The sequence below is a fragment of the Enhydra lutris genome, unplaced genomic scaffold (assembly GCF_002288905.1).
Source record: "Enhydra lutris kenyoni isolate GAN:26980312 unplaced genomic scaffold, ASM228890v2 scaffoldscaffold9, whole genome shotgun sequence".
In the NCBI taxonomy this organism is placed as follows: domain Eukaryota; kingdom Metazoa; phylum Chordata; class Mammalia; order Carnivora; family Mustelidae; genus Enhydra; species Enhydra lutris.
In genome coordinates this window covers 32,241,869-32,261,149 of record NW_019154093.1, presented here as the reverse complement: position 1 = coordinate 32,261,149, position 19,281 = coordinate 32,241,869, and positions in this window count along the sequence as shown.

Genomic DNA, 19,281 nt, shown 5'->3' with positions numbered 1-19,281 from the left:
TCATAAGTAAACTTAATAGGCTCAACTTCTTTTATAGGGAGAGTATCACTTAAAGAAACAATTTAAAAGATTATCAAGGAATACTGGGATTCAGCCACCAAAGTTAATTATGATTAACAGTTTGGACAGACACACATATGGCATGACTTCCACAGTGGTACTGTAGGACCACACAGTGCAGTCCTCTCTGCTTATCGTGGAACCTAGGGTTTTTTCCAGCTGGGAAACTATTACCCCATAAGCTTCTCAAAATATTATCACTTGCTTCAAGCTAGAAAAGACCCCATGAGTAGAATAACTTGGCTATTGGAAGTTTCTACATTTTGTTCTGAGTAAGAGGTTCTAATTTTTTGCGCTTATTAATTCCTTGTCATAACTTAATCAGCAATATTACTACTAATAGCCAATATTTATTAAGCTCTTACTTTGAACCAGGTACTGTTCTCAGCATCACATTTAGCTTCTAGAAGAAGCTTCTCGTCATTTCTATCACCACCCACATTTCACAGATGAAGAAATAGACATTAGGATGTTAGGTAATTTCCTGTGTTGCCCAACTGAGACATGGGAGACCCTGAATTCATAGCCAACAACCCGTCTTCCTCAGAACCAGATTGTGCTATGAAATAAATGTGATCCACACCATCTTCATCAAGGGAAGATCCGTGATGACTTTTTTTAAATCAATTTTTGAAAGAATTCTATTTCACCATTTTTCTCAACAAAGGAGATAACTCTATGTTGATGTCATGTGCTAGTTCTTCTTCCTCCCATCAACTTCTCACATTTCCCCAGGTCTGCTCTGCGGGAAGCTCTGGAATAATGCTTTCCATTTTCAAGTAAGTTTAAAAATGGTGGACCAAACCGTTAACCACTTCTTTTGCTATAAAACTTCTCAAGGTCTTTATTTGTGTGTGTACACAATACATCTTCAGCACAAGGCCAGGATATCTTACAGAGTGTTCTGTAAATGTATCTGACTAGAGAACCCTTATTTCCCATAGAATACATTGATGTCCCACAGAATACACGTAAGAAACACTGCCTCATGGGGAGGTGGTCCCCAAGTCCCTTGTGACCTTGGGCCCTCGTATCAGACTATAGATTATCTTCCTAGCTGTCTGCAATTCTCCCTAAACTATACACACGCTTAACTTTCCATCTCATCTGGCCTTTCCCCTTCCCGTAAACCCTGGCCCTTTGGCAAAACCACAATAGAAGACATCATCCATGATGGGAGCAGGAGTTGGGTTTTTTTCTTTTCCTTTTGTTTTCCTTTATAGATACATTATCTCATATTCAGGGCACATGTGTTGCCAGGAAATAGTTATCCTCCAAGTGAACTTCCTTTCACCAGATAGTAAGAACTCGGTTAACTGTATGTGTTTCCTTCCCTACTATCAAGAGGAAATTGAAAAAAATAAACATTTTGTGATAGGAAGGAAGGAAGGAAGCAAGCAAGCAAACTAGCTAGCTTTGCTCAAAGCTTATGCTCCTACTCAACCTTAAGACTCATGCCAAATTCCTATGACTTCTATTTCTCCCTCTGATGGTTTACTTCCTTTAAAATAAAATTGTCCATTCAATATAAGTTTTAATATTGTAGGCTATCAATCCCTTTAGAGAAGGAATGAATGAATGAAGAAATGAAGATATTCAACAAATGCACACTGAGGAGGTGTACAGAGGTGAAGAAACAGACTATGGTCTCCACCCACAAGGAGTTTACAGTCTTGTGGGAGAGACTGACAGATAAACACTTGATGATATAATAGTAACCAACGTTTGGTGGTGCTCATAAAGACAGGGAGAGATTGGGGTGACTGAGAATACTCACCATGGGATGGGGGGTGAAGGAAACCCTATCTGAAAATGAGGTGTTCTGGCAAGGGGAAGGGGAAACAGGCTAGTTCTGACAGCAAAGCAGGCAAAAGCCAGACCCACAGGGTCCTGTAAGCCAAGTCACGGTAAGGGTTTCAGTCCTTAGCCTAGGGGCAAGTGACACCCATTAAAGAGCTCTAAACACGGAAGGCTCATGATCAGATTTCTGTTTTTGAAAAAAAAAAAATCACTCCAGCTACAGTGTGGCAAACAGATTAGAAGGAGCAGAGAAAATGTACAGAGACTGTCATGAGGCTTCTACAAGTTTCATGGCTTGAAACTGTTAAGTAAATAACAACTAGGTTTCTTTTCAATCAGTTCCTCATTGCCAAGGAATGCTAACAGCGTTTTCAAAACCAAAAGGAAATGCAGGAACATAAGAAGCTTGAGATGCTAAGGTATGTATGGAAATCAAGCATTCCCAAGCAGGAATCCTATAAAGATAAAATCCTATAAAGATCCATTCCTCTCCCTGGTTCCCCAAGGTGAACCCTGTTACATTTTCCATGTTGGCAGGGAAAGGCTGCGAGGGCATTCACACCATCAGCCCACCCTCTTCCTGGCTGTGTACCAATGCACGGTAAGGAAGTAGAGGCAAAGGAGAAAAAAGGTGGCATGCAATCTAGCAAAATACCAGAGAGGTCCTTGGAGGCAAAGGGCTCGGGAAACACTCTATACCTCAGGAGGGAAGTCTTCGTGGTGAGAACCAAGACTCACAGGTAAGAAAGGCTTTACACTCACCCAAAAGCCACACCCCAACACAGCCATTCCTCGTCTCAACAAGAAAAGTCTTTGCCATACGTGACAGGTTCTTACTAAATTCATCATAAAGTCTACAAACGGTGACCACACATATCAAAGGCTCCCAGTCTCACCTTTTAATGCTTCCTGGCCCCACAAAATGTCTAATAAACTGTTTCCACAGAATATAGCAGCTAAACTTTCCTCTTTATACTGGAAGAATAAATCTTCCTTAAAAATCAATATCCCACCCATTTTCTCTAGCAATAGTAAAGAAAAATATAGAGGTCTCCTCTGGCCTGCAGTAAGAAGAAATGCTATTGCTCGGTCTCTAACCACGCAATATCAGGAATTTCTGCGATCTTCGCACGCTCCCAACCCACCTTTCCACAAATGGCTCCTCACCCTACTCCCACTAAGGCCAGTCCTCTTGGAGTAACTTCACAAATTTACAATTCACCATATCTTTAACTCTTTCCACATGCCCAATTCTACTCTCCTACCTTAAACTGTCACTTAATCATGACAATAAATCAGGCAGTGTGCATTGTTAGCCCCATTCTAGAGATGAGCAAACTGAGACTTTGATTAAGCCATCTGCCCTGCTTGTGGCAGAACCAGATTTGAATCCAGATCGATCTGGTTCCAGAGGCCAAATTTTTAACTACTATGGCCTTCCACAGAGAGGAATGTAACTCCCCTCCCAGAGGAATTGTTCTTTCAACATTGGGCAAACCTATGAACTCTTTGGGTTTTGGTGGCTGAATTAGAACAGAACTGGAAGCCAGTGCTCTTTTCCACTACATCAAGCACCCAATGGAAAACGATCTCACCTCACTAGAAAAGAGAAAGTGGACATTTGAACTAGAGAAGTCAGCACTAATCCCTGCATGCTCTCATTTCCTAAGAAAATTTTTTCAGAAGGAAAAAAAAATGCTACTTTCATTGCAAAAGAGTCATTGCTTTCTTAGCCAAAGCTAGCTATTTACTTTTTTCTGGCAAGCTCATTGACAAGAGTGCAATACATGAGATTCTCATTGGATGAGCTATGCCATCTTCCACATGGTATACTTTGGTTTAGATGGTGAGGTTCTGCAGCACGACCTTACTTCTGTACAGCCAACCTAAAATATAGCCTTGAGATTACAAAAAGGAGGAGGAGGAAAAGAGAGAGAGAAAGAGCTGACATAAACACATGTGCACCCCCCCCCACCTCCTTTCATGGAAACAGTTTCCAATTTGTTTCATAATCGCATTAAGTCATCTGGGCTAACACTCAGACCACTTATCAAATTCACCATGCCCCTTACATGCAAGAAAATGAGGCATTTAAGGAAATTTCCCTCCTCCCCACATAATCTCTTTCTCTTTGGTTAGTTGGATGGAGGTGGCCCGAGAGAAGAAGGGGCAGAAATTTTGGAAATCACAGTTGATGAATTGCAAACGTGTGCAAGTGATGCACAGGGAAGGAGGGAGTGAGAAATGAAATTCCTCTCTGATGTCCCAGGGAAATGAGCCACACATTTTTTATGAATCAAGAGACCAGTGCTTTCTTTACATGTGTGCCAAACAGCATTCCTGGGTAACAGTTCCATATCTCATGAGGTGTAAGCCACTTCACTCCATCTTATTAGAAACATTCAAAACAAAGCAAGTATTTTGAAAGCCATAAAATTTATGGAACTCTAAGCACACCAAAGACAGAATGGACGAGGGACTCCTCTGTTTAACTGGTTTTAATTTATATTCACTTTAGCAGTTTAACCCACCTTTAAAATCCAACCAAGATTTGAAAACATTAATAACTACAAACCATTTTTAAATGGTCTCCCACTTTCTCCACAACCTTAAAACGCACTTGCTTAAGGCTTCAAGGACATAAGAAAAATGAATCCCAGAGTCCCTAGAAAATTGGCTATAACCTTTGTCACTCACCGGATTACTTACCCACCTCACAAGGCATTGCAAAGGCGGGAGAGGACTCCAGCTGGTGACCGGTGAGAGTTACCAGCCTCAATATTCCCTAGAAACTCTAGACAGCAAATAATGAGGAGAGAAGTGATCAAGAGAGTCTATTTACCCTGAAGCCCAAGTAAATTAGCCAGTGCACGGTGGCAAACAGAATACATTCTTCAGAACAACCAGGCCAAACAGCACCATAAACTTGTGAGCACACAGTTTTAAGTAGCTGAGAAGAATTTCATTTTTTCTAATTACCAGACGTAAGACCCAAAGGGAAAACTCAGTTTAAATATTTACTCTTTTTTTTTTTTTTTTTTTAAGATTTTATTTATTTATTTGACAGACAGAGATTACAAGTAGGCAGAGAGGCAGGCAGAGAGAGAGGAGGAAGCAGGATCCCTGATGAGCAGAGAGCCCGATGTGGGGCTCGATCCCAGGACTCTGAGATCATGACCTGAGCTGAAGGCAGAGGCTTTAACCCACTGAGCCACCCAGGTGCCCCTAAATATTTACTCTTAATTTAGCAGTTCTTAGACACATGGCACACCAGATAGGGGAAAAAAAAAACAAAAAAAAAAACAAAGAAGCAAATCGTGGGCATTGCCATCAAGGATCTTGATTAGGGCTCCCAAGTTCAAATGATACTATTAGCCAAACTTTCTAGGGCACTTAACGATATGTCAAACGCCATGCATATTACCTCTTTTTCTCTTCCCAACCGGCCTCTAGGGAAGATAGTTTTATTCTTCCTGCCTGATATGCAGATGAGGAATCAGAAGCACACTTGGAAAGGTGAAGTAATCTGACCAAAGCACACAGAGAGTCGTAGCGCTAGAATTTAAGCACAGCCTAATTCTAGAGCCTCCTGAGATCATAAGACCTGGAGGTTTTCTACTCTAAGTTCAATTAAAGCCAACACAGAGAACATCGTTTGTTCTGGGCGCTGTTGTGGGCACTTGGCATAAAATAACTCATTTGCTCTTTATCATAGACTTGTATGATAAGTCCTATGATGATCCCCAACTTTATAGATGAGGAAACTGAGGCACAGGGAGATTAAGCAACCTGCCAGTGTCCCACAGTCCATAACTGATGGGGTCTGGATTCAAACCCAGGCAGCTGGTACCAGCCCGTTCTCTTTGCCAGTCTGCTGGCCATCTGTCTAAGCATGGTGGCCCCAAGAGGTCTGATAAATTCTGGTTCCATTAAAAGGATAATAACAGAGTCCAGAACTACAAAAGAAATGTTCCACTGTACTCTGTGCTTGTCTGACTATACCTGGGGCATTTTATTCAGGTATTTTTACAACATTTTGAGAAAAACACTAACAAATTGAAACCTGTCCAGCAGAGAGCAAGAAAGGGAGGAAACAGGGAAAAGATGTCCTAAAAGTATGGAGTAATTGGGACTGTTTGGCCTGGAAAGAAAATTTCGGAGCATACATACACCATCTGACTAAAATGCCAAGAGGGCCCTAAGCACCCTGAGAAGATGTGGGAAGCAGCCCTTGGACCTGACTGGTTTACCATTCATTTGCTCATCAATTTTACTGAGTAGCCAGGATGTGTCAAACGGAGGGAAATTTCTCTAGCTTAACAACTCCTGCATTTCAGAAGCGGAAGTTCTGCTCACTCATCAGGGAGATTCAGCAGATCAGACAGCAGGGAGGCTCCCCGCACGGGGTGGAACACTGGGCACGTGACCTCTGAGACTCTGCTAATGAGCCACCTAACCACCCTGCACTACCACTAACAAAAATCCTGTAAAAGTCCTTGCAAAACACAACCCCCAAAAGTAGCAGCACCCCCCCAAAATGAAGAAACATGTTTTCAGTGGCCTTTGGCACTGAGCATTTGACAAGTCCGAACAAGGGTAAAACATACCACACTCTGAAAATAAGCCAAAGGACTACTTGTGTTCTAAAACAAGAGTATAATTGAGAAGGAAAAATGCAATTTCCTTCCTCCACTTCCTCCTCCTCAAATTCCTCATTAGCATACCTCATTATCATCTTGTTCCTAGGTGTGCCTCAGTCCGTTTTTTCATGTTTTTATACTGAGCAAGAAACTGTGGCATCAGCGTTCTGGGTCTCCCTGGACCACAGAACCAGCTCCTAATGTGGCAGCCCTGGGCCCTGTTTACAGCAGGGGCAGGCCCTCGCCATTGGCCCCTCCAACAAAATGTTTTCCAATTTCTGAGTCAGGAGAAGCATCTGAGGTCAAGATCTATAAACACATTCCAGAATATGAGTACTTCCAAGAGAAAAAAACAATCAAAACCACTGCGATGGTTTTAAAATTTAAGTCAGACAATACTCCCCAGGAACTGTTGCCTTCTTTGTTAAAATGAAGATGCGTACATACTTGCAGTCGTACTATTAGGATGATTTTTTAAAAATTTTTCTCATTTCCTTTTCTTTTAAACAATGTAATCCTTAGTAAAAGAAAAAAAACATTGTAAATCTTATGCTATCTCAAGGCATTCTTCTAGATAGGATAATGAATTTTCCCACAGGGAAAGAGTATTTTTTTTCTGAACCAATTCTGATAGTTTTTAGTGATATTTTTTCTTTTTTTGTCTCCATTCATGAGACTTAGAGAGATTTGCATGAATCAGTCCAAAACAACTGAAATTAGCCAATCAAAAGGATGGTCACAGAATTCTACTGTATTATCAGGAAAAGGCTTTGACCTAGCCTGCTCATTTCCAGATGTTTTCTCAATCCAAGTTTTTGTTTGCTTTGTTTTGCTTTTTAAAGAATGGTTTGGAGGAGTGGAGTGTGGGGGAGGGACTAAGAAGAGAAACAAGGTCTCCCAACCAAAAAATATCTTACTCTTTAGTTTATGATACTATTGAAACAGAAACACCATTCAGCAGTAGCTGGAATCACTCCAACAGAGGCATCCAGACTCGCCCCTGAATCTAGAAGCAAATATGTCAGTAGAGGGCAAAAGTCTCCATGCAGTACTGATGGCCTCAGACCTAAGGGCAAACAGAAATCACAGCAGGATTTGTTGAAAGCAGTTCAGAGTGTGTCTCTCCCATCACTTACCATATCTCCAACTCCAACTGAGAGAGACCGAGAGGGAATACTTCTCTATAGGAATACTGTCTCCATGAAGATAAAATCATCAACCCACCCCGATATTCTTGTATGCAAAATGACCTCTCAGATCATCTTCTACTCTCTCCCCAGCTTTCTTTGGGGTCGGAAAGCCAAGAGAGGACACTAAGACACAACATATTTTCACTGTCGTGGGACTTGAAGAGACCAAGAGATTATGCCTGACGAAGTGAAATAATTATGTCTCCATGAGCACCACTAACGAAGGGAAGAAGTGAGTAACAGACAACCCAGAAACCATTTGTATTTGATCCTGCAACAAGGGAAAGGAGTTCTCTTACGGTAGGCTTGCCTTCCTCATTATTTTCCTCCCTCCGAACCAATGATATAATTGGACTGCCTTCAAGAACACACACTAACTGATAACAGGGGAGAAGGCCAAGAACGGCTGGGTGGCCTTGGACAAATCTGGGAGGAATTCAACTGAATGATGTGTGTACTTTTCAATGGACCTTTAAGTCAGCACCAACTGCATGTGAAGTACTGCATGATCTACTTGTAGTACCTCTACTAAACCTTTCAACCGTGTTCCCCTGAGTATCACCGTCCCCATGCTGCCAATGAGAAAAATCAAAGCAAAAGGAGGTTAAGGAAGTTACCTGGACAAGCAAACGGAGAAGAAGAAATCTGGGACACAGGCCTAGATGTGTGTGGCTCCAACATTTATGTTCTTTCCACTATGCCTTACTGCTTCTTATTTTTTAAGGAACAATTCTCGTAGTGGGTAATCCACAGACAAGATCTTCGAAAGCTGGTGTATACAGCATTTCACACCAGATATAAGAGTACACAGAGACCCGGGAAGGGTAATATTTAGCTGTTTACTGATGGGACCCACTATAGGCCACCCTGGTATAATATAAAACATATTCACCGTGAACTTCTTCCCAGATATGATGTTGACAGTTTCTGTTGAAACCAGGTAGTTTGTTTGTTTCTATTTCTCCAGCAAGTTTAACCCAGAGGATTTTGCAAAGCCATATCTCACGTTAGATCTTACACTTTGGAAAACACAGTATAAGATTGGTGTTTTATCTTGACAGTGTCTCATTAGTGTAAATTAGTGACTTAATACTAAAACTAGAAAACAAGTGGTTAAGAGACCCCAGCTAAGACAAGTTTCATTAAAACAATAATGACTTAATACACGCTGTGCCCGGTTTCAGAAAGCTTCAAGCTCCCTAATCATTTTCTGGATGGTTTCCATTCCAACCCGTTTCCATGTTGGTGTAAATCCATCATTCTCCAGTGAGGATGTACATGGGAAAAGGAACATAATGTTAAGTCTCCAGAGACCTTGTTGCAATGTCAAAATCAAGTGATGTCAGTTTAAATTACAGTTAAAAAAAAGAGAGAGAGAGAGAGAGAAAGGCACCATAAAGACAATGTCTCCTGGAGCCTGTCTGGTTGCCTAGAGCAAATGCTCTACCAAGTCGGGTAGAGAAACCGGTTTCCATTTGCCTAGCAGTTTTCCCACTGCTTCCAGCTTCCAAAGAGGCACTTGGCAGTGAAAGCACACCCAACAAGCTGGTTCGCACAGCTGAGTACTGAGGACTCCACGGTGTATCAATGGCTAGTGTTCTGAAGGGAACGATCCCTTGTACCAATCAATCACGTCGCTTGCACCTATCATCCTTTATTTACTCCCATTCCTACTTGGAAACCCCCAAGCTTCCATTAAAGAACTTGCTAACTTCCTGAGCTGGAAGACCCAACTTTTCCAGCTTCAAGGACCCCTTCTGGTAGTCTTCCTCGGAGGGTGTCCTGTTTCAAAGACTCTACCATGTGCTCATTACAATGACCAGAATGTCTACATCTCTTAGACTTTGTGAGAAGACCCAACAAGGTTTACAGATCCCATAGACTACCTTCGTCCAGGGATACCAGTTTGGAAAGCTGTAAGATTGTAATATAAAACAGGAAATAACAAAAATAGTAATAACACTTGACGATTACTGAATGCTTACTATTTATGCCAGGCATTGTGCTAAGAGCATTATTTACATTATCCAATTTAATCTCACCACAACCTTGTGAAGTAGGCACTATAATTATCTTTCTCATAGAAATATTCAGAAATGTTAAGTGATTTGCCCAAGGCCACCAAACCAGTGCCAGAGCAAAAATCTGAACCATGCTATCTGACTTCAAAGCCACTGCTCGTCTCCATTCCACTGGTTCCCCTGCCTCTCCCTCCTAGCATCATTCCCAGATCCTTCTCGCTCCCTTTGGAAAGCATCATGTGCAGTATGCCCACCTTGGGAACTTTCAGAAAGATTCAAGTTATCATCTTATTCTCTGACACCACCTTCCTCAGTCTGTGGAGGTTTGCATTCTTACAGATAAGAGAGGGAAGGAGAGGGGAAGGGAAAAGAGAGAGAGAGAAAGAGAGAGAGAGAGAAATGCCTAGAGCATCAGAAGAATTCAAACCCAAAGTGCAAAAGCATTCCAGAATAAACCAAGGGGCTGGTTCCTTCAGTCACCATTTACCTGCACCTGACTTCCTCCACTCAAAGTAATAATGTAGGTCTCTCTATCTCTTGGATGTCTCAGGACACTTTCAGATATTTCCTTCTAAATAGCCTCAAATATTTCTTTCTAAATATTCTCAAATATCCCTTCTGAATTCTCTTCTTTGAATGTGAAAGGCAAAGAGGTTTTACTCTGATAGTGCTTCTAGATTTCTAATGAAAGTACGGAGGACAGCCTTGGACAATGAACCCTGGACAGTTCCCTCTTGCTACCATCCTTAATTCCCCCTCTTACCATAAACAGAAAGGGAAGTACCTGGGTGGGATATGGTGGGAGCTTCCTCTAGATGCTCAAAGTTTAAAACACAGGTTCTATAAAAATAGCGAAATGTTTGCATGCAGATGTAAGTAGTTCTGAAAGCATATGAGTAACCTAATGATGTGTGTGGAGTGGGCAGCTGGAAAGAGGAGAATTACCAAATGATGCCTACAGTACGGTGTCAACCATACGGTCATAGATACATGGACAGGGACTCTTAATGAACAAAAAACACAGAAAAGGTTTGATTTGTACAAATGATGAGCCCACACACATTATTCCTTGTGTTTTGAGTTCAGTTTCTGTTATAATATTTGTGTAATAAATAATAATTTCAAAAGCATATTATATACAGAGTGTATAATTATGTGACACAAGTATAAACAAATTAGCTTTATTACATGTCAGCCAAGCATTAACCATTTAGAAAATTCCAAGTTAGGACGCCTCTCTGGTGTTACTTACTTACCTCTGTCTCCCTCAGAAGGAACAAGGTACCGGTGCAAGACTCCTTTGATCATATGCTCTGAGTGTCCAGGTCCAAGTCTTATGGACAGCACACTACCTGCTCCTGGAGCTTAACAAGTATTCTAAAATGAGGTCTTCTCCAAGGGTTGCCCTCCTACTAGAAGAAAGACCAGCAAAACTACAACTAGAGTGGATACAGGTTGGGTTCCTAACAATCCAACACCACAAAGCTAAGTTCTATTCTGGAGGAAAAAAAATGTAAGGAAGAGAAAGACTCAGCTCAGAAAGTGCAAAGAGGAGAGCACACTGTGAATCCGACTGACGCTAAGGGCCTCCTAGTTATGCCTGTCCAGCAGCACAGGGCCCCTTCATAGCAGGCCTGACAAGAGATTTAAGGTGTGCATTATCTCAAGTACTTGGCAGGCTAGCACAGAGACCAGGGACAGACAGATACACAGACAGGGACACACCACACACACACCACACACACACACACACACACACACACACACACACACACACACACACAAGCTAGGACAGGAGCCAAAGTTACCTCAAGCCAAATGAGACACAGGCCAGTGCAGAAGAACACTAGGCTAATGCCAGCATTTTCAGACTCACCACGGAGTGAGGGGGCTTTGGTAAATAAAGTTCTAAGTTATTAGAAGTTCCATATAATCAATAATAATCACAACTATCATTAGCATAGTCGAGGGCTTGCCAAGCATAGGCCACAGACCATGCTGCTCACATGTCCCCAGGCTCTCACTATTCTGAGAAGCAAGTAGAACTTGGGATCTGGGCAACTTTTAAAGGTGTTTAGAAAACATCACTGATCACAGTGGATTCAGAGGGACATCCCCACTCAAGGCAGGACATTTCAACACAGCTAAGACATGAGACCCCGCAATCATTCGATAGATGCTGTTTACAGAGGGTTGTGATGCAACAGGAGAAAACAGAAGAAATACAGGATTCTCCACATTGGGGTCCATGCTAAAGTTTAAGTGACACGATGATCTGATTCACATATTGCAAATACAAAATGATGCAAAGTTGGTGCCTATTTGCTAGAGACAAGCCAAAAAAAAGTATAAAAATACATAATAAGTCTTGAAGACAGTTTCTTTTCTGCTGCCCTCCCCACATTCCCAAATCGTATCATCTCCCCAAGCTCAGCTCAGATGCATGTCCCCCCCATCAACCCCCTGGTCCTTTCATTGATACTGTCCCTTCAGCATCAGACTCACACAGGAGCTTATCTGACCCTGGGCGGTTACAGTAAGATAATAAGAGCAGCCATGTAGCTAGTGCCTACTCTATACCAAGGCCCTTGTCCCAGCTTTTTTAAAGCCTAACTCAACTCTTCCAGGAGGGGAATGCATTATGCATGATTGAAAGACTTAGAAACCAACCTTGAACATGATTGAGTCAACTGGCTGAAGTCAAAAGACCTAATGAGTGGTAGCCCTTGAATTTGAACCCAGGTCTACCAGAGCCCAAGCCCTTTTGCTCTGCATTCTGCCATATTCCATGGACCAGCCCCTCTTGGCCTCATATTCATCTCTCTAACCAGGTGACAGGGTCCTTGAGGGTCAGACCCATGTCTGAGTCAACACACATTCATTTATGAGCTGTCTGAAGTACGACCTGAAGTATGTGGTGAACAGAAGAGGGTACGTAGTTCATAAACACTTGTTGAATGAATGACAAAATGACAGAAAATCCATGGGAACAAGTAGAAAAGACAACTGTCATAATGTTGGCAACAAATGACAGCTCAAATATTTTCCTGGGCTTATAATTACAAAACATCCTCCTTTTCACTCAGTCCCCCTTGATTCACCCTGACGTGCCTTGGCTACTTTTTTATTACTGGTCTCACCTCAGCCCCACCTGGGGCATCCTGTGTGGTACTGAAGCACGGAGCCCCAGGCAGTGAGAGCGACGACAGCTTGTATTTCTAAAGAGATCTAACTACATTACCATTCTCTGTAGGAACCTCCACTCCCCAAGCTCCACTATTGCCCCAAGACAGCTGGAACGAGGAAAAACCAGGCAAACCAAGGATGGGGGAATATTTGGCCCCTCCCCACCATTTACACCGTCCAACAGCAACCTATGAATCTTAATCTAGATTTATTTTTTCTTTTAAAGCATAAAGGACAAGTGGTCAGGAGCAGGCCCATAAATTTGCTCTTTTATTAGACGGGGAATACTTTCGTCCGAGGGGTCAGCATCACTTGGAGGAAAAGACAAAAACTCTCTGAACGTGAACCACCACATGACCCCTGACATAAGGCAGGACTGCTGTCTGCTGATAGGCGGGCTGCCTGCTATCACACGTGGTTAGAACTCCTTCAGAGTCATCTGAATAGGTTAACTTTTCCCATTCAGTGTTATCAGTCCCCTATTTCACATCTCAAGCAGATCCTACAGGGAAGGGAACAGGATTGGGACAATTAAGTCATGTGGCTGGATTCCTTCATGAAAGAACACGGGACTCCCTACATACACCATCTCAGAGATGGATCCAAGCATTGACAGGAGCTGAAGAGACTGAAAACGTAAGAGGAAGAAGTCCAGTAAACCAACGCTGGTGTTCTGTTTTGTGAAACCACCTGATCTAACATTTGGGTTTTGTAAGAGCACCATACGCATTCCTTCATTTTTAAAAAGCATTAATTGTCTGCCTACCGTGGTGCCACAAACTAGGAATGCCGTGATGAATAAAGCTTTGTCTCGGTCCTGGGTAAGTGCGCAGTCCAGCAAGAGAGAGGCTGTCTCGGGGTTCTCAGATAGGAGAGCAGGGGCAGGACAGCACGGCAGCACCTACCTTTTAACTGTGTAACCGGCCCTATAGCTCAGGGTAACGACAATTAATTAAAATAATGGTTTGCACTATGCATACCCAATGACTTCACCTATGTTATCTGATTTCTTCATTCAATTACTCCATCATAAGAAAATAGGCTTCTTGGGGGGAAAAAAACCCTGAACTACTGAATATATTCCTTTCAAGTCTATATAAAAGAACACCTGGAATTTCACAGAAAATAAATTTCAGTACAGAAAGGAAACGGTTTATGACAAACTCAGATATTTCATGAGATAAACCATCACTTCTCCATACAGGTTTCTTAATAAAATAGTTTCCAGCCCCTGGACAGGCCTCGTCTCTCAAACGGAGACTCCACAGCCAGAGCTAATGAAAGATACCTTCTGACTTTGGAAAACTGAAAAAGAAATGATGAGGAAACAAAAACAAAACAAAACAAAACAACAGAAATGGAGGTCTCTAGAACTTCAAGGGAGGGAGCAAGCCACCCTGTCCTTGCTTTGAATGATGGGAGGAAATCCAAGTGGTTCTCCTCCATACTTGATGCAGGAGAAGGAGAGCTCTTATTTTCAAAAGAAACTACTTATTCAAGATGATCAAGTGGAAGTAACATTCTAAGTCATTTAGGGACATGTCGTAGACACCTTGGTGGGTTCTGCATTGAACAGCCGCATTCTCCTTGCCCATATTTCTTCGTGTTTGATACTTGGATTACCCCAGCAGGAAACAAGCAGTCTTTGAATGGAGGGTTTTGTTCAGAATCCTAATAGCTTCCAGCATTTGCCCCAGACCACAAGAAGTACACCAAATTTACTTAGACATCCAGGCCAGACGTGAAGAATTTCTCTGTCAGATCTAGTAAGCTCCGCCAACGTAACATTTTGGCTTCTCGTGGGCAAAAAGAGAACAGCCAAATAGTGCTGGTGCCAGGGGCCAGCCTGGTGACATGTGGCAGTTCTTGAAAGAAAATTAATGAACACGACAGTAACCTTTCTGCCCCGTGCTCCTCCCCTCTCCTCCTGTGAGGGAGAGAAGCAAAATTTCCACCATCAGGGTGACAAGGAAACTGCTGCTCCTTAAAACAGCTTCAGGGTTCTTGGGGATTGTTTGTTTTCCCCCACCAGAAGAGCCACACTTCATTGTTAGCTTTCAAGATTACCTTGCTACCAAGTTTGTTGACTTAAAGGTAGAGCCCTCATTTGTTCCATCCAGCAATTTCATCCTTGTTAATCTAATAAATAAAAAAGTAGCCCTAGTCTGATTTGGTCACAAAAGCTAACAATGGACCATCAAATCCAATAAAATATTTGTTTGGTGCCTATTCATGTGCCAGGAACTGTACTAGGCATAATTATACATATTAACTTAATGGTGAGACTGATGATATCATATGTGTGTGTGTATGTATAATATGTTATTATAATGACAACAATCATCCTAAAAAATAATCCAAAAAAATCAAAAAGCATAAAATCAACAACAATCATTTACCAAATGCTTACTGTGGGAGAAGCTTATGGTAAATGTAGAAACATGCCTGATAACACTCCTCACAACCCTTTGAGCAACATATAATTATTACTTTCCCCTTTTATAGATGAGGAAAAGAGGATTCCAAGAGATTAAATAAACTTGCCCAAAGTCACACGGCTTGTAAACAACAGAGCTGGAATCAGAACCCAAGCCTGTCTCTTTCATATCCTTAAAGATCACACTGAAGTAACATTAAAAGTTTGTTGTAGTGAATGAGGATAAGAAGGATGGCAAAGTTTTATAGATGACAGCAAAACAGGCCAGTTGTATTACTCATCTAAACCAAAAGTGTAACAAAATTACTTTGTAGTAGAATTTTGTCATCTCTAACGTAAGTGTCATCCATTTTCATCCCTAAAAAGATCTCAAGTAATCAACTATAAAGAGAGACTAGGAAAAACTAGGTGATACCAAATAACACAGTTATCAAAATGATAACATCCTTACAATGTTTTCCCTAGAAGATACACTCAATTTCTGTGAAGAGAAGCTAAATTGCTTATGAGCGTGTGTGTGTGTGTCCTGTTGATTTCCTAGTTTTACTATCCTGTTCTTACGTTAGTATACAGTAAGCCATTCTCACATGGTTCTGAAAGGACTTAACAACAGCAACAACAAAGTCATAAAAGTTAAATGAGAAACTGAACTCATGGGTTGGATGAGTAATGAAGAGCTTAGGAGCATCTGATTTCTGAACAAAACGTATAGGGAAGAAGTAAAACAAAACAAAACAAAAAGCCCTTAAAACCTGAGGTTCCAAACTGTTGAGAGGGAAAAAAATGACTGAAAATTTTGGAAAGTTTTAAGGAGAGAAAAAGGAATCGCCCAACTGTACCAAAGCAACAAAGGTATGAGCAGCGGAGGGACATGTGGAAAGTTTGGTTCTTCTGTGTTCCCACAGCCACAAGATCGTTCAGTGGGTGGTTATGCCCCAACTTCCAGCCTGGAATAGCAACACAGATTTAGGACAGACGAGGGCCTGCATGGCCAGAATTACGCCAGTGATGGGAGAGGGAGCCCGCTCTGATAACGGGCAGGATATCGCCAAGCAGCCTCCCCCACTCACACCAACACACACGGACGCATAAATGCAATTTGCACACAATTTTCAAGGGTTCATGAGTCACCTGAGACATAAAATCCAGACTGAGAACACTTGCACAGAATAAGTAAGAATGCTCCCGCTTACAGACCTGGCCCAGTTTAGAGCTACAAGTAAGATGATTCAGCTGCTTGCATATTTTGAACATGCGAGTCTCCCCGGGTTCTCAGACATGAGCTGCGAGTGAGCAGCTCGGGTTTTAGGGGAGGGTGCAGCCATGAAAAGTACAGCTGCAGGGGTTTCCGATCCTGCCTCTGTCTCCTAGAGCTGGCTGATCTTAACCAAGTTTTCCTTACTACTCTGTACCTCTGTTTTCCTTACCCCAGGACAGAGGCAGAGGTAGTTCAAACTGTTGTAAAGATAAATGAGCCTTTATATGGAAAGCACTTAGAACAACACCTTCCTAGCACAGAGGCAACCATGAAATCAATGTAGCTGCTATTATTACCCTATGGGCCTTTTTAAGGAAAATGGCCTAATATTACAAAGCTTCCTATCAGAAAAGCATTATAGAAGTACAGAGAGTAGTAGTTAATGCCGGCATTAACTTTCGTGCCGCCTCTTAAATCACCACCAAATGCCCCTTTTTGCTATCATTGCAAAGTTGCCTGGTTAACTAAAAAGGGGTCACAGCTATATTTCATTATGATGGTAGTGCCAGTGAGAAGAGAATGCCGTTATCCTGTGAACTTGATCACGGATGAAGATTAAGAAAAACATGCCATCCGTTTGTGAAGGCCTGGCCAGCACGCAGCTTTGCAGAGTCACAGACCCACGAGGTGACAAATGAGAAGATGCCTCAGTGCTGGTGGCATCTAGGCCAGTGCCCTCATGATGCAGCTGGGACACGTAAACCCGGAGATCTGCATCGCTCGCCCAGCTAGACCCTGGGAGTAAAGAGCAGAGACAAGAACTTGGATTCTGGGATGATTTTTGCTCATTAGCCTCCTTCCACCAGACTGGAGCCCTTTGAAGGCCAGAACCTAGTCACCTACGTCTTCCTACCCGCCGCCCAGCCCAGCACATGGGGACACAGAAGCCAACAATAAATGGGAGTTAAGATGAACCCAAGTGGCACCATGTTCTTTGCTTCTTCTAAGGTATTTTTTTTTAAATATTTATTTATTTATTTATTTGACAGAGATCACAAGTAGGCAGAGAGGCAGGCAGAGGGAGGAGGAAACAGGCTCCCCACGAAGCAGAGAGCTCGACGTGGGGCTCGATCCCAGGGCCCTGGGATCATGACCTGAGCCGAAGGCAGAGGCTTTAACCCACTGAGCCACCCAGGAGCCCCTCTAAGGTATTATTTTAAACCCCAAGAGGAGACTGTGCTATCCCACTCACAGAAAACATGACGCTGATGATAAAGCAGCCGTCAAGCCTGAGCGTGCTGCTGGGCCATGAATCAGGAGACCGGAGCCCTTGACCTATGTCTACCTTACCTTATCCCACTTTCCACCTGGGGGTCAGCATTTAACTTTTCCAAGACAAGATGACAAGACAAAGTGCGACCCTCGATAGAGCCCAAAGGAGTCAAATTTTATGGGGTCACAAAACAGAATTAACTAATAGAGGCTATAGTCAATTATGCTGCTCTACACTTATAGTACACTGGATAATCCTTAAAAGGCTTCTTTGTACATTGTCACTTAATCTACCTGGTAACCTTGACGTAGGGCAGGAAATAAAGCCCCATTTTACAGATGATGACACCGAGGCACAGAGCAGCCACATAGTTAGATCAGAATTAAGTGGCAAATGCTACCTCCACCAAAGGGCAGAATTTACACACAGAAAGAAAAGGAGATGTTCAAAGGCTGAGGAAGGGCCCAAGAGGAGACAGAGTGTAGTTTCAGGCTGGAATAATGGAATAAACAAGAGGCTCTGGAGCCTGGCCATCACTCCCTAAGGGCCAGCTTTCTCTATTTAAAATGCTCCTTTCAAAGATACACCTCTCCCAGGGCCACAGGAAGATCAGACGGCTTATGGAAGACATAAAGTCGAGGCATTTGGCAGAGGGATCAGACACAGAGGGGGAAGAAAGCCTCCTGCCTATAACAAAGCAAATTGTATTTTTCAGCATTTCACTGATACTTCACAGGAAGAAAGATCCTGAAATGCAGAAAGTGATAATAAACGGAAATTATGTGACACTCATTACGTATTGCTGAAGCTGAATGAAAATGTCACGAACATTCATGTTCTTTATAGAATATGCCCTCTTAAAATTTTACTTTAGTACACATCATCAAATACATAAAATCAACCCTACACTTGTCAGAAAGGGCCACCCTACCCCCAAAGCCCTATGTTGTCACAGAAAGCCCAATACCAACCTCCTGGCTGATCGAAAGGGATATCCAGATTTCCCCAAAACCTGCTAAACAACCTTCTCAACATCCTGGTGGTTCTCCACCTGGTTGATAAGGGCCCTCATCTCCAAGCAGAATCCAAAACCCCTGTGTTTTCCAGGTTCACTATATGGCAAGGCCATCACAAGCCCTCTCAAAACACACACACTGGGGGCGCCTGGGTGGCTCAGTGGGTTAAGCCTCTGCTTTCGGTTCAGGTCATGGTCTCAGGGTCCTGGGATCGAGCCCCACATCAGGCTTTCTGCTCAGCAGGGAACCTGCTTCCCCCTCTCTCTCTGCCTGCCTCTCTGCCTACTTATGATCTCTCTCTCTCTGTGTCAAATAAATAAATACTATCTTAAAAAAAAAAAAAAAAAAACACATGCTGAAGAAGGAATCGCATGAAGTAGAAACTACTCTCTGGGACACAATCTTCCAGCGAGCCCCATGATAAAGGGGACTCTGGTGGGGCTTGTGGTCTCTTTCTCCT